This window comes from Sturnira hondurensis, unplaced genomic scaffold, assembly GCF_014824575.4.
Source record: "Sturnira hondurensis isolate 20B ecotype Veracruz unplaced genomic scaffold, ASM1482457v3 Scaffold0006496, whole genome shotgun sequence".
Classification (NCBI taxonomy): domain Eukaryota; kingdom Metazoa; phylum Chordata; class Mammalia; order Chiroptera; family Phyllostomidae; genus Sturnira; species Sturnira hondurensis.
In genome coordinates, this window is record NW_028079127.1 from 24,930,344 (window position 1) to 24,946,413 (window position 16,070).

Consider the following 16,070-nt stretch of genomic DNA (forward strand, 5'->3'; position numbering starts at 1 on the left):
CCTTCAACAGAATCTCCTGTGAGACTAGGAGTTTCTCCCAGGGCAACAACCCCCACAGATTTTTACAGCCAGAGGGTTTGAGGCTTTCTTGTCCCACACTGGAACCCTGGGTTGCATGGGAAAACAAATTCCCTATCATTCCTCCCATTTTATTTTTTTTAAGATTTTAATTATTTATCTTTAGAGGGGAAGGGAAGGAGGTGGGGGAGAAATATCAAGTATGGTTGCCTCTCGTGGGTCCCCTGCCAGGAACTGGCCTGCAACCCAGGCATGTGCCCTGACTGGGTATCGAACTGCGATTGTCTGGTTTGCAAGCCTGCGCTCAATCTACTGAGCTACACCAGCCAGGGCCTTCATTCTTCCCATTTTATCTGCACATGAATTTGTGCCTTCTCAGTCCACCAGCCACTGCCTTGCTGTGCATCCTCTCCACCCTAGCTGCCAACCTCCACCCCTCCTACTGGTCTGGATGAATGTTTCTTCTTTAACTCCCTGGTTATCAGACTTCCGTGCACTTCGACTTTCAGGCAGCTCTGGTTGTTTTTGTTTTTAAATTGGTTGTTACTCTTCTTTTGGTTGGGCAAGGAAGCGAAGTATATCTACTGACTCCATCTTGTCCAGGAGCTCCTGAATATATTATTATTTGTTTATCCATTTTACTGTTCATTGACAGGTTGCTCCATTGAAGGATATTATGTATGAATAATGTTGCTACAATTTTTATTTACATTTCTTTTGATGCCCAAATGTTTGCATATGTGCATGTAGAAATACAAGTGCTGAATAATAGGAAATGTATTTTAGTAGATAACATCACATAGTATTCCAAAGTGTATAAATTAACATTCCCAGCAACAGCATGTGACCCTTTTGTTCCACAATCTCCAAAATTGGTATTTTGAGTTTCTTGTTAAATTGTAACCATACTGATGATGTTGGTTATGAGTGGTTAGACTTTCTTTGAAAACTCCAACCTGAGGACATTTCCATACATTTATTGGCCATTTGGACCACTCTTCTGGGAAGTAGTCATCTGCTTTTACATATTCATTTATAGGAGATCTTCATATATCTGTACAGAAGTTCTTTGTTGGATATATGAATTGCAAATATCTTCTCTCATGAGGTGCCTTCTTTGTTCATGCTCTTTGGGGTTTTAGTTCTTAATTTTAATTATTTTAATAAAGTCCAGTTTATCAATCTTTTGTTATGATCTTGTATCTAAAATCTTTTTGCCACCCAAGGTGACATAAATAATTTCTTATGGCTTCCAAAAACAAATTCTGAATTGTTCTCTTTTTATCCTAATCTCTAGAATAGTCTGTGACTGATTGATCTTATTTTGTCTTTAAATAGCAGAAAGTATTCACTGGTGAAATTATATGGGTTTGGTGTTTCCTTTATGAAAAGCTTTTCATTTCCCTGGAGGAAAAACAAGAAAAAGAAAAGGCAATAGAAGCAGAGCCATAAGAATCCAGACTCTGAAGTTATTTGACACAGACTTTAACTGCGATTAATCTGTATCCATTAGAACATGTGGGAGTATTTAGAATTTCTGTTTCATTTTTCTTTTTTTAAGGTCGGTATTGGCAAATTGTATTTTTCAAGAAATTTATCTGTTTAAATTTCCAAGTTTATTATCACAATATTCTTCATTACATCATATTACTTTTTAGTGTCTCTATAATCTGTTATTTTTTATTCTTCACTTCTTCACAATAATATCATCTTTATTTTGATACTGTGTGTTCTCTCTTTCTGATCATTCTTATTGGAGGCTTATTAATTCTCTTAGTTAATTCAAAGACACAATTTCTAGCATTATTGATTTTTTTGTAATATGCGTTTTTCACTTTTATTTTATTATTGCCTTCTTTCTACTCTACTGTGTTAAATTTGCCATTACTTTTCTAACATCTAAAGATGGGTGTTAAAATAATGAATTTTAACCCTTTCTTATCTTTAATACATAAATTGTTAAGGATATACATTTCTCTCTAAGTGTAACATTAGCTGTATTCCACAAGTTTTGATATGATTTATCTTCATTATCATTCACTTCAAAATATTTTCTAATTTTTATTTTGATTTTATTTTGATTTCTTGTGTCATGCATTTATTTTCCATATAGTTGAACTTCACTATTGTCAGAGAATCTGTACCACATAATATCAGTCCTTTGAAATTCGTTGAAATTTGATTTATAGCTCAATTTATGGATGGCCTATTTTATGCTTGAATAGAAAATATATTCTGCAGGTATGAACTACAGTGTTCTGTAGGTGTCAGTTGGGAGGTCTGTTAATTGTGTTGTTCAAATTTTCTGTAGTTTTTTTCTTTTTACTTTATCAGTTACTGAGAAATCTATGTTAAAATCTCATCTATTGTTAGTAGAATTTTTCGTTTTTCTTTATTTCCATCTTTTTGTTTTATTTATTTTAAGGCTATTCAAAATTTAATTTCCTGTATCTTCGTCATAGGTCTTCATTTCACCTCTTGAAACATCCCTATTTATCTCTAGAATACATCCTTTGCCTAAAGTCTAACTTGATGTTAGTATAACTACAAAAGTTATTTAGGTTAATGTTTCCTTGTATATCTTTTTTCATCATTTTACTTTCAATCACTCTGTAACCTTATAGTTTAACATGTGTCTGTTATAAGTAGCACATAGTTAAAATTTACATTTTAAACATTTTGACAATCTTCACCTTTTAATTAAATTTTGCAGTGCATTTACATTTAAAATAATTAGACACATTTAGTTTTAAAATCCTCCACCTTATTATTTGTTTTCTAGTCATCCCATTTTTTTCACTCATTCATTATTTTTCCTTTATCACCTTCTTTTGTATGAACCAAGTACTCAGATTATGACATTCTCCCTGTATATTAGTATTAGACTGTTTGTTATAAATTCTATTGTCATTGTCTATCTTTTAGTGGGTGCTCTAAAGCAGTGTTTCTCAAACTTCAGCATGCATCAGAAATATCTGAAAGGCTTTTGAAAATACAGGTTTCTGTGCTTCACCTCAGTTTTCTGCTTTAGCAGGTCTAGGGTAGGACCCAGGATGTTATGCCAATAGTGAGTTTCCAGGTAATCCCAATGCTGTTGGTCCAGGAATCACACTTTGAGAAACACACATGTGCATCCTTGATTTACTAGAGTCTATTATAGATTGATACTTTTATTATTTTCCAGATATTGCAACAACCTTAGAGTTATTTAACTCCATACTCCAATTTCTATTCGTATGGTTTAATTTTTAGGCGTTTTAATTCTATCTGCTTTTAAACTCCAAGAGCATGATTTTGTGGTTGTTGTTTACACGTGCATTTTCATTTTATACTGATCTTCATTTCTTCTTGTATTTCTGTACTTCCATCTGAGATCATTTTTCATTTGCTTAAGTAACTGTTTTTAGTATTTATTTTAGTATGCTACTTGGTAGCAACTTCTCTCAAATTTGGCTCTCTAAAAAGTCTCCACTTTATTTTAATTTTTAAAGAATAATTTTTGGTAGATATAGAATTCCAGAGTGAGAGATATTTTCTGTCAGAATAATAAATACAGAGATCAAAAATGGCAGAGGGGTAAGTGAAAGCTACACTAACCTCCTCCTAGGACCAATCTAGAATTACAACTAAATTGTAGAGAAATCATAGTGAATAACCAACCGAACACTGAAGAGAAGTCTTATAACCAAGGAAAGATAGAAGAAAATACATCACCACGATCAGACTGGTAAGGATTACAGAGGTGTGAAAGGGCTGGCTGGGCTCCTATGGGTGGCAGCTGAAGTTCTGGAGGGATATTACAGCATCTTGGGATTCTCCCTGCAAAGTGTGGGATCTAAATCCCAAGCTAGGCTCCCTAACTCACAGCACCAGAGCTGAGATAGGAACCCAGATAACATCCAGCCATGAAAAGCAGGGTTTCTGTCTGCCAGGGAGAGACCATGGGAGACACAGAGAGCTTCTTAAAGGGTCACACACAAAGTTTCATTTGCAGCCACTTACCTTGGGTTCCAGCAGAGGGAGGACAGAGTGGACTGGAGATGTGTGAGGAGAGTCTGGGGCTGATGGCTCTGAGGATAGGACTCAAAGAACCACTGCCAGGATACCTGTGCTGAGTCCTCCCCATACTGAAGAAGCCATCTCTCTCAGACAGAGCACTCCCCTCCAAGTGGCATCAGCCTGAAGAGAAGCCTTGCACACACGAACTGCTCTGATCCACCCTGTAGCGCTTAAGCTGGGCTTCTGAGTACAGCTTGAGGTTATATGGCTGATTATATTTAACAGATAAGGCGGATCTCTGCGAGCTGTGAGACTTTGCTGAACATCTCCCAGGCCCAGTGATGATAAAAGAGGGCTTATAAAAGTACACAGCCAGGTCCTTTCTTCACACAAACATACCCAGAAGAGTGAGCCACATGCTGTGGATCACTGATGGTTCTAAACAGGTTGCCCAGGGCTAGTCACAATCAGTGCCTGATAAAGGTCTGAACCAGAGACCTAATACATAGAAACAAATACAAAGAGGCAGCCCAAAATGGGAAGACTAAGATACTGACCCTAAATGAAAATCAAGAGAATCCTCCAGTGGAAGAACTAGATGAAATGGAGGCAAGCAATTTTCCCTTTTTTTCTTTTAATATATTTTATTGATTATGCCATTACAGTTGTCTCATTCCCCCCCTTCATTCCCCTCCACCCTGCACACGCCCTCCCCCACCATTCCTCCCGCCTTAGTTCATGTCCATGTGTCACAAGTTCTTTAGCTTCTACATTTCCCATACTATTCTTGCCCTCCCCCTGTCTATTTTCTACCTACCGTCTATGCTACTTATTCTCTGTACCTTCTCCCCCCTTCTCCTCCTCCCACTTCCCTGTTGCTAACCCTCCATATGATCTTCATTTCTATGGTCCTGCTCCTGATCTTGCTGTCCTGTTAGTTTGTTTTTGTTTTAGGTGTGGTTGTTAATAACTGTGAGTTTGCTGTCCTTTCACTGTTCATATTTTTATCTTCTTTTTCTTAGATAAGTCCCTTTAATGTTTCATATAATAAGGGCTTGGTGCTGATGAACTCCTTGAACTTGATCTTATCTGAGAAGCACTTTATCTGCCCTTCCATTCTAAATGAAAGCTTTGCTGGATAGAGCAATCTTGGCTGTAGGTCTTTGGATTTCATGACTTGGAATACTTCTTTCCAGCCCCTTCTTGCTTGTAAGGTCTCTTTTGAGAAATCCACTGACAGTCTGATGGGAACTGCTTTATAGGTGACTGTCCCCTTATGTCTTGCTGCTTCTAGGATTCTCTCCTTCATTTTGATCTTGGATACTGTAATTATGATGTGCGTTGGTGTGTTCCTTCTTGGGTCCAACTTCTTTGGGACTCTCTGAGCTTCCTGGACTTCCTGGAAGTCTATTTCCTTTGCTAGATTGGGGAAGTTCTCCTTTATTATTTGTTCAAATAAGTTTTCCACTTGTTCTTCCTCTTCCCCTCCTGGTACCCCTATAATTTGAATGTTGGAGTGTTTAAAGATGTCCTGGAGGTTCCTAAGCCTTTCCTCATTTTTTTGAATTCTTGTTTCTTCATTCTTTTCTGTTTGGTCATTTTTTTCTTCCTTTTGGTCCACTCCCTTGATTTGAGTCCGTTTCCTTCCCATCATTATTGGTTTCCTGTGCATTTACCTTCATTTCAATTAGTTTAGCCTTCAGTTGTTCCTCTAATTTGTGACTTAAATCAACCAGTTCTATGAGCATCCTGATCACCAGTATTTTGAACTGTGCATCTGATAGGTTGGCTATCTCTTGGTCACTTAGAAGTATTGGCTCTGGGGCTTTGAGCTGTTCTTCTTGAGCCATAATGTTTTGGTCTGTTCACACCTGTTATGTATGAGGGGCAGAGCCTTAGGTGTTCAGCAGGGTGGGGTGACCCAGTTGCTGGGTTGTGAGGCTGTATGTAGAGGCGGGGTCAGAGAGGGGCAATGGCATTTGTTCTACTCTCTCTCGGATTTCAGTCCCCTCTTCTGCTTCCTGCAAGCAAACCTGGCCCCCCTGGTGCTGGCTCCCAGGTGTGTGGGCCTGTGCACCCTCCAGGACCCTGTGGGTCTCTCCGACAAACTCTCTGTGAGCCTGGGAACCCCTCTCAGCACCTCGACCCCGAAAGTCTTTCCAATTGGTGCTTTTAGGCTTTAATTCCCATCACTGGGGTCCTAGCCTGTGCGGTCTGTCTCACTGCTCACTCTTTCGCTTGGTTTATCTGAGTGTGAATGTGTGACCATGGTCAGCCAGCCTCCTTGCCCCCCACTGGGTCCACTTGTTGACACCCCACACCTGGGATCTGCCAACCGCCTCCTGAATGCCTGGGTCAGTCTGGTCACTTCTTCCTATGCAACCCCGCTCCAAAAGCCACTGACTCCACCCCTCTTACTTGTCTGGCTAAATGGTTAGTTGTTGTCAGACTTCCGTACAGTTCAATTTTCTGTGTTTTGGTTGTGTTTTTGTTACTAAAACTTTGTTGTCTTTAAACTTGGTTGTGCAAGGAGTCATAGTGTTTACACCTATGCCTCCATCTTGGCCAGAAGTCCAATTTAGCCACAATTTTTCATATATAGAGTTTAGATAATGACTATGAGGATACTCAACTGCCGCAGTCCAGTCGCAGCTCATCTAAGGGTCCTCAGGTGAGAGTAGGCGTCGGCACTGGGTAACAGGCAACTACACAGCTCAAAGGCAGGTGAAGCACTGTTCCATTTATTGCAAGTACAAGCTGATTATTTATATTTTCATTTTTGGCATAGATTAACATTTACAGGTGTATAGCATGATCAGTTAAGCAGAAAATATCAACACAAAGGTAACCAGGAAAAGTACAAAAGTTCCCATAGTTTCAGTTATGTTAAACATAAGTTATTTTGACCAGGAAAACCATTAATCAGACGATTTGAAATAGTTCTATGTATATAGTTTGAATGTCTTATTGTTTATTAAAGTTCTCAGAAATTGTCATGGGCAACAGGTATGCTTAGACTGAGCAGAGGTTAGGAAATTCATTATAAGCCTTTGTAATATCTAACTTAGCTATCTATCTTGCTGTCTAAAATGTTTTTTGTATACTGTGGACTCTAACTCCTTGGTAATTGCTTCTAAGTGCTTAGTTTGTAATAGCTAACCAGCTCCTTCTGTTTTTATGCCTGTCTAGTTCTAATTGATATATATTCCTATTCAAGGTAAAGGAGGGGCTGTTACTCTAACAACTCTTTGACAAACAGGGACTATTTTCTAAAGGGGTTTTTGCTATTCTATGAGGCAGTTCTGTGGGAATACATATTTTTCCCTGAACTGTTCTTTCTTGGGTGGCTTTCACAGGAACAAATAAGTAAAGTACGATGCCTTAATTCAGCCAGGGTGATATTGCTTAGGACTTGAGCCAACTGTTGTTTTTTCTCTGAGAGTGGTCATTAATTCTAGGAGATTCCAAATTATCAGAAGTGTAAAGGTTAGAATACTAAGAAACAGTAAGAATAAAAGCAACACCATATATCCACTAATGCCACATCCGTCCTGCTGGAAAACGCTTCTGTGAAGCCGTCATCTCCAAGTCGTGACTGTGTCAACCGACATGATTAGAAAATGCTTCTGTGAAGCCTTTGTCCCCAAGCTGTGACTGTGTCAGCTGACCTGGTTAGCATTGGACGTGGCATCCCCAAGCCGTGACTGTGTCAGCCGACCTGGTTAGCATTGGACGTGGCACTCAACATCAAGACTTATGGCCAAGATGGAGGCATAGGTAGATACACTGTGCCTCTTTGCACAACCAAAAGAAGGACAACAACAGATTTAAAAACAAAAAATAATCAGAATTGCCAGAAACTTGAACTGTATGGAAGTCTGACAACCAAGGAGTTAAAGAAGAAACATTCATCTAAACCAGTAGGAGGGGCAGAGATAGGTTGCTGGGGGTGAAGAGGACTTGCAGCAAGGCAACAGCTGGAGGATGGGGTAGGCAAGGAGGCACCTGGTGGAGTAAGCGGTCCCACACTGCATGCAGATAAAGCAGGAGGAACAATTAGGGAATGAGACAGATTGCACAACCCAGGGTTCCAGCTTGAGGAAAGAAAGCCACAAAACCTCTGATTGAAAAACCTGTGGGGGTTCATGCAGCAGGAGAAGCACTCAGTCTCACAGGAGAGTTCATTGGAGAGACACATTCCTAGAACATACACAAAACCACCCAACTGGGAATCAGCACCAGAAAGGCCCACTTCGCTCGTGGGTAGCAAAGGAAGTGACTGAAAGCCAGCCAAGAGCTAAGCAAACATCATTGTTCACTCTCAGAACCCTCCCCAACATACAGTGTCACAACTCAGAGACATGGGTTGCCACACACTGGTGAATACTTAAGGCTCCCACCCCTTATTACATAACAGGAATGCCAAGACAAAATTAAATGGCCCAAATGAAAGAACAGAGCGAAGCTCCAGGAAAAAATACAACTAAGTGTTGAAGAGACAGCCAACCTATCACATGCATAGTTCAAAATGCTGGTAATCTGGATGCTCACAGAAATGGTTGAGTATGGTAGAAAAATAGAGAAAAAAGTGAAAAGGAAGAAGGAGCTCCTACCCTTTGCAACATCATGGATGGAGCTGGAAAGCATTATGCTGAGCGAAATAAGCCAGGCAGTGAAAGACAAATACCATATGATATCACCTTTAACAGGAATGTAAACAACAAAACAAACAAGCAAGCAAAATGTAACCAAAGACAGTGAAATACAGAACGTGCTGACAGGGTCCAGAGGGTAGAGGGGAGAGAAGCACAGAGTAAAAGGTGGTGGACTCACATGTATAAGTATGAAAGACACATGGACAATAACTAAGACGGGGGGCGGAGAGGGGAGGGGGGTGGGGAGCACTGGGGGGGTGCAGGGCTGGGAATACAAGAAAGAAAACTGTACTTGAACAAAAGTTAAATAAATTTTAAAAAAAAGAAATATGTACAGGGAACCAACAATGATGGGAAGGAAACTGGGACTCAAGTCAATGGCGTAGACAAGAAGGAAGAAATACACATTCGACCACAACAAATGAAGAAACAAGAATTCAGAAAAATTAGGAGAGGCTTAGGAATCTCCAGGACAACTTTAACTGTTCCAACGTCTGAATCATAGGGGTGCCAGAGGAAGAGGAAGAGCAAGAAACTGAAAACTTATTTGGAAACATAATGAAAGAGAAGGTCACCAGTCTGGCAAAAGTAATAGACTTCCAGGACATCCAGGAAGCTCAGAGAGTCCCAAAAAGTTGGACCCAAGGGAGCACACACCAAGGTACATCGTAATTACGTTACCCAAGATTAAAGAGAAGGAGAGAATCTTAAAAGCAGCAAGAGACAAGGAGACAGTTACCTACAAAGGTAGATAACTTAAGACTGTCAGCTGATTCCTCAAAAGAAACCTTTCAGGGAAGAAAGAGTTAGAAAAAAGTATTCAAAGTCATGAAAAGCAAGGACCTACATCCAATATTAGTCTCTCCAGCAAAGCTCTCATTTAGAATGGAAGGGCAGATAAAGTGCCTCCTAGATAAGGTAAAGTTAAAGAAGTTCATCATCACCAAGTCCTTATTATATGAAATGTTAAAAGGATTTATCTAAGAAAAAGAAGATAAAAACTATGAACAGTTAAGATGTCAACAAACTCACAACTATCAACAACCAAACCTTAAAAAAAAAAAAAAAACCTAAGCAAACAACTAGAACTGGAACAGAATCACAGAAATGGAGATCACATGGAGGGTTATCAGTGGGGAAGGGGAGGGGGGAAACAGGGGAAAAGGTACAAGGAATAAGAAGCATAAATGGTAGGTACAAAATAGACAGGGGCAGGTTAAGAATAGTACAAGAAATGTAGAAGCCAAAGAACTTATATGTACAACCCATGGACATGAACTAAGAGAGGGAAGTACAGGTGGGAGGGGGATACAGCGTGGAGGGGAATAAAGGGGGGAAATTGGACAATTGTAATAGCATAATCAATAAAATATATTTACCACTTTCTTTTTTCTTTCTTTCTTTATTTATTTTTAGGGAGAGGGGAAGGGAGTAAGAAAGAGAGGGAAAGAAATGTCAATGTGTGTTTCCCTCTCATGCACTCCCAACCAGGGCCCAGCCCACAACCCAGGCATGTGCCCCAAGTGGGAATCAAACCAGCAATCCTTTGGTTCACAGACCAGCACTCAATCCACTGAGTCACACCAGCCATAGCACAATAAAATATATTTTCTTAAAAAAAGAAAATCAACAAGGAGATGGTGGCCTTCAAAGACACACTAGATCAAATGCATTTAATTGATATTTTCAGAGCATTTCACCTCAAAGCAACAGAGTATACACAGTTTTCAAGTGCAAATGGAACATTTTTCTAGGGTAGACCATATGTTAGGACACAAAAGAAGTCTCAATACATTTAAAAGTTTAAATTATATCAAGCCTCTTCTCTGTCCATAATGGTACAAAACTAGAAATAAATCACAAGAACACTGAAAATCACACAATGACATGGAAGCTAAATACATATTATTAAACAGTGAATAGGTCAATAACAAGATCAGGAAGAAATCGAAAGATACCTTCAAACAAATGAAAATGAGGACACAATGATCCAAAATCCATTGGACACTGGGAAAACAATCCTAAGAGGGAAATTCATAGCATTACAGGTCTATCTCAAAAAAAAAAAAGAAAGAAAGAAAAATCTCAGAAGCATAAATGCATCATTTCATTGTCCTTTTGTTTCCAGCATCTATTTCTCTTGAGAAGTCAACTCTAAGTCTTATTGCTGCATCCTTGAACTTAAGTTGTCATTTTTATTTTACTTTTTAAAAGATTTTATTTATTTATTTTTAGAAAGAGGGGAAGGGAAGGAGAAAGAATTAGAGAAACATCAATGTGTGGTTGCCTCTCATTCGGCCCCCACTGGGGACCTGGCCTGCAACCTAGGCATGTGCCCTGACTGAGAATCAAACCAGTGACCCTTTGGTTCTCAGCCTGTGTTCGATCCACTGAGCTACACCAGCCAGGGCTAAGGTGTCATTTTTAAATGGTCTGTTTTAAGGTTTTTACCTTGTCTCATTGTCTTTGATCTCAAACAGTTTTACTACAATGTGACAAGATGTGATTTTATTTGTATTTATGTGGTGTTTTTAGTGTTTATTACATTTGTAACTGGATGATTTTCATCAGTTTTGGAAAGTTCTCAGGTAGCATCTTTTTAAATATTGCTTTTGTCCCATTCCCTCTCTCTTTTTTTCTAAATTTACACATACATATTGTTAGAACTTTTCACTGTGACCCATATGTCTTTTCTGCTCTTCTATGCATGTGTTTTCCAACATTTTTCTTTTTGTGATTCATTCTAATATTTTCAGTTACATTTAATTTTTCTAATCATTGCTCTTAATATTTTAATTGTGCTATTAAGTCTATTTATTGAGTAATTTTAGTTATTGTAGCTTTCAGTTCCAGAAATTTATTTTAATTCCTATTTACAGTTTCCAACTCTCTGGTGAAATTCTCTATCTTATTGTCTACTTTTATAACTTATTAGTCACAGCTATAAACTATGTCAAGTAACTCAATTGCCTATGGGTCTGCTTCTATTATCTGTTATTTTCTTCCACAGGGATTTTAATTTTATAGTGGCTGGCAGTTAAAGTAGAAAAAAAATCACCTTGTCCAAATAATAGTTGAAATAACTCAAGACTTCATTTTGGTTTCCATAAGGGCTAATATATTTTAGGTTTGCCCTTAATCTTAGGGTAAAGACTTTATAGGTATTATTTAAAGGCCTCAGTATTTATGAGGCCTTCTTCATAGTGTTCTGAAATCCAATGATAATCCCTCCAGCAATGTGAGACTGCAGGAATTTCTGAATTGCTTTAGTCTCATTATGTTGGTCTCTGTAACTTAGAAATTGGAAAATCCCTCAAGGTAAAATCATGACAATATTTGGTGCACTTCTGTGAGGTTCTTTCTTTTCTGAAATCTTGGTTTTCTAAATGCCATCTGCCTTAGTAGTCCTAAACTCCAATTTTTGCCTTGCTAGTCCCATTATACTGCCGAAAGCTCTGATTCATTATTTTCTTCTCAGTCCCTAAGTTCCTTACAAAGTGTTTGCATATAAATCAGCAAGTATATTAAGAGTAAAAGCATCATTGAGACAAAATATTAACAGTGATGAGAAGCAAGGACCTAAAACCAACACTACTCTACTTAGCAAGGCTAACACTTAGAATTGAAAGACAGGTAAAGAGCTTCTCAGACAAGAAAAATGTAAAGGAATTTATCACCACCAAGCCAGTATTACAAAATATGTAAAGGAGAATTCTTTTTTAAAAGGGGGGGGAAGAACATAAATATAAATAGTATAATGGCAATAACTACATACCTATAAATATAACTTTAAATGTAAATGGATTAAATGCTCAAATCAAAAGTTGTAGAATGACTTAATAGATAACAAACTATATATATACACACAAACATATATCTATACACATATATAGTATACACACACATATGTGTGTGTATATATATTATAAACTATATATATACATATATAAAATATACAAAATATATAAACTATATGTAGCTTATATATAAACTATTATACACACACACATATATATATAAACTATATATACATACTGTCTACAGGAGACCAAAATGTCTTCAGATCAAAAGACATTGATCTGAAGAAGGATCAATGGATACACAAAATAAAATAAAAGGATGGATGTAGGGGACCAGTTTGTTTTGGTCTGGCAAATGTGACTTAGCTCTGTATGGAAAACCTACAGAAGCAAAGCGGTGGACAAGAGCCAGACCTTCAAACCAAGTTTTCCCATGGGAATCAGGCCTAGAAAATGCATATAGACTGTTATGGCTTGCTCTTGCTAAAACTCCATCACTCTAGTCTAAAACAACAAATGTGTATTGTCTATCTTCAAGGTAATATCCAAAGCCTGTGTGAATTTTCCCGAGGACAGAGCTAAACAGCTCATCACCATTTCCCTCTGCCTGTTATTTTCATTTCCTTGATTGTACCTAAAATGTAGACAATAACATTCTATGTATTAGATAACAAATCCTTCTTTGAAGTAAGACCCAAGAAAAACAATAAAAGCCTGTCTAGGCAAGGGTTGAGGCACTCTCCTCTTGAGACCATGGCCCTGCCGTTCCCTTTTTCTCCACAGGATTGCTGTCACCTGTGCATTTATTCTCATCTTCAGTCACAACAGGCAGACTCTGCTGGTCAGAGTCCACCACAGACGGAAAAAGATAATCCATGAAAATAATAATGAAAGAAACCTGATGTAGCCATACTTAAGACAAAATAGATTTTAAAACAAAAGCTATAGCAAGAGACAAAGACAGACACTTCATAATTATAAAGAGAACCACCCAACAAGAGGATATAACTTTCATAAACATTTACTCACCCAATGTAGAAGCACCTAGACATATAAAGCAGGCATAAAGGCATTAACCGTAATAAAGTAATTGTAGGAGATTTTAACACCCTATTGACATCATTGGATAGATCATTCAGAGAAAAAATTAATAAGAAACATCAGTTTTTCATGACATATTAGACAAAATGGATTTAAAGGGTATTTCTAGATTACTTCATGCAAAGCAGCAAAATATACATTCCTTTCAAGAGTACCTGGAACATTAGGCCACAAAACAAATCTCAGTAAATTTAAGAATATTGAAATCATATCATGCATTTTCTCTGACTACAATGATATAAAACCATAAATCAATTACAAGAAAATTGAAAAAATATACAAATATGTGGAGGCTAAATAAGATGCTGCAACATAATGAGAGTTAACAACAAGATCAAGGAAAAAAATCAAAAGATATCTCAAGACAAATAAAAATAAAAACACAATGACTCAAAATCGATGGGGCATTGCCAAAGCAGTTCTAATAAGGAAAAATTTAGCAATATAGGACTATCCTAAGAAACAAGAAAAATCTCAAATAGATAATTTAACTTAACACCTAAAGGAAGTAGAAAAAGAAAACAGAAGCCCAAAATGATAAGTAGAAAGAAAATAATAAATATCAAAGCAGAAATAAACTAAACTGAGTTTTTAAAATAATACAAAAATCACCTTGATAGGTACGGCTCAATGGAGTGAGTACTGGCCTGAGAACCAAAGATTCACTGGTTTGATTCCCAGTCAAGGCACACGCCTGGGTTGTGGGCCAGGTACCCAGTAGGATGTGCTTGAGAGGCAATTACACATTGACATTTCTCTCCCTCCCTTTCTCCTTCCCTTCTCCTCTCTCTAAAAATAAATAAATAAATAAAATCTTAAAAAATATATAAAAATCAATAAAACCAAAAGTTGATATCTTGAAAAGATAAAAATGTTGATAATCCTTAAATCAGATTCATTAATCAAATAGAGGAGCCCAAAATATAAAATCGGAAATATGAGAAGTAACAACTAACAGCACAGAAATACAAAAGATTATATGAAAATACCATAAACAACTATATGCCAACAAACTGGACAATCTGAAAGAAATAAATGAATTCCTAGAAGCATACAATCTTCCAAGATTAACTCAAGAAAAATCAGAAATTTGGACAGAGTGATAACTACTAGAGAAATCAAAACAGTAACTAAAAAAATTCAAAACGAACAAAGTCCTGAACCAAATGGCTTCACAAGTGAATTTTACCAAATATTCAAAGAAAAATTAATACCTATTCTTCTCAAATCATTTCAAAATATTCAAGAGGATAAAAGGCTCCCAAGATTGTTTTATGAGACCAGCATCATCCTGATTTCAAAACCAGACAAAAACATTACAAAAAAAACTATAGAACAATATTCCTGATAAATATAGATGGAAAAATCCTCAACAAAATATTAGCAAGCCTAATTCAGCAACACCTTAAAAAGGTCCTACACCATGATCAAGTGTGATTTATTCCTGGGATGCAAGATTGGTTTAGTATTAATTAACATGACACACCACATAAACAAAATGAAGGATAAAAATTATAGGATCACATCAGTAGATGTAGAAAAACATTTGACAAAATCCAGCATCCATTTATGATAAAAACTCTCACACAAGTGAAAATACAGAGAATGATCCTCAACATAATAAAGGCCACACAGGACAAACCCACAGATAATATCAAACTCAATGGAGAGAAGCTAAAATCATTTTCATTAATATCAGGAACAAAGCAAGGATGTCCATTTTCATGTTTATTCAGCTAGTATTGGAAGTCCTAGCCACAGCAATCAGACAAGAAGCAAAAATAAAAGGCATCCAAACTAGAAAGGAAGAAGTAAAATTCATTATTAGCAGATGACATGCTACGGTATAGAGAGAACCCTAAAGATTCCAGAAAAACAACTATGAAAATGGATAAATAAATTCAGCAATGTACAAAAAAAACAAAATAAATATTTAGAAATAAGTTGCATTTCTATACACCAGTAATGAACTACTAAAAAGGAAAACTAAGAAGACAATCCCATTTAAGATTACATCAAAAAATACGTAGGAATAAATTTAGCCAAGTAGGTAAAAAACCTGTACTTGGTAAATTATAAAACACTGAAGATAGAAATGGAAGAAAATACAAATAAATAAAAGCATATACTATGCTCATGGATAGGAAGAATTAACATTGTTAAAATGCCCATGCTATATGAAGAAATCTATAGATTCAATGCAATTCCTATCGAAATACCAGTGGCATTTTTGTCAGAACTAGAACAAGTAATTCTAAAATTTATACCAAACCACAAAAGACCCTGAATATCAAAGCAGTCTTGAGAAAGAATAACAAAACTAGAGGTGTCATACTACCTGATATCAAACAATACTACAAGGCTATACTAATCAAAACAGCATAGTACTGGCATAAAAAGACTCATGGAACAAAAGGTCAATGGAACAAAATAGTGAGCCCAGAAATAAAAACATGCCTATACGGTAAATTAATCCATGACTAAGGAAGTAGAATAT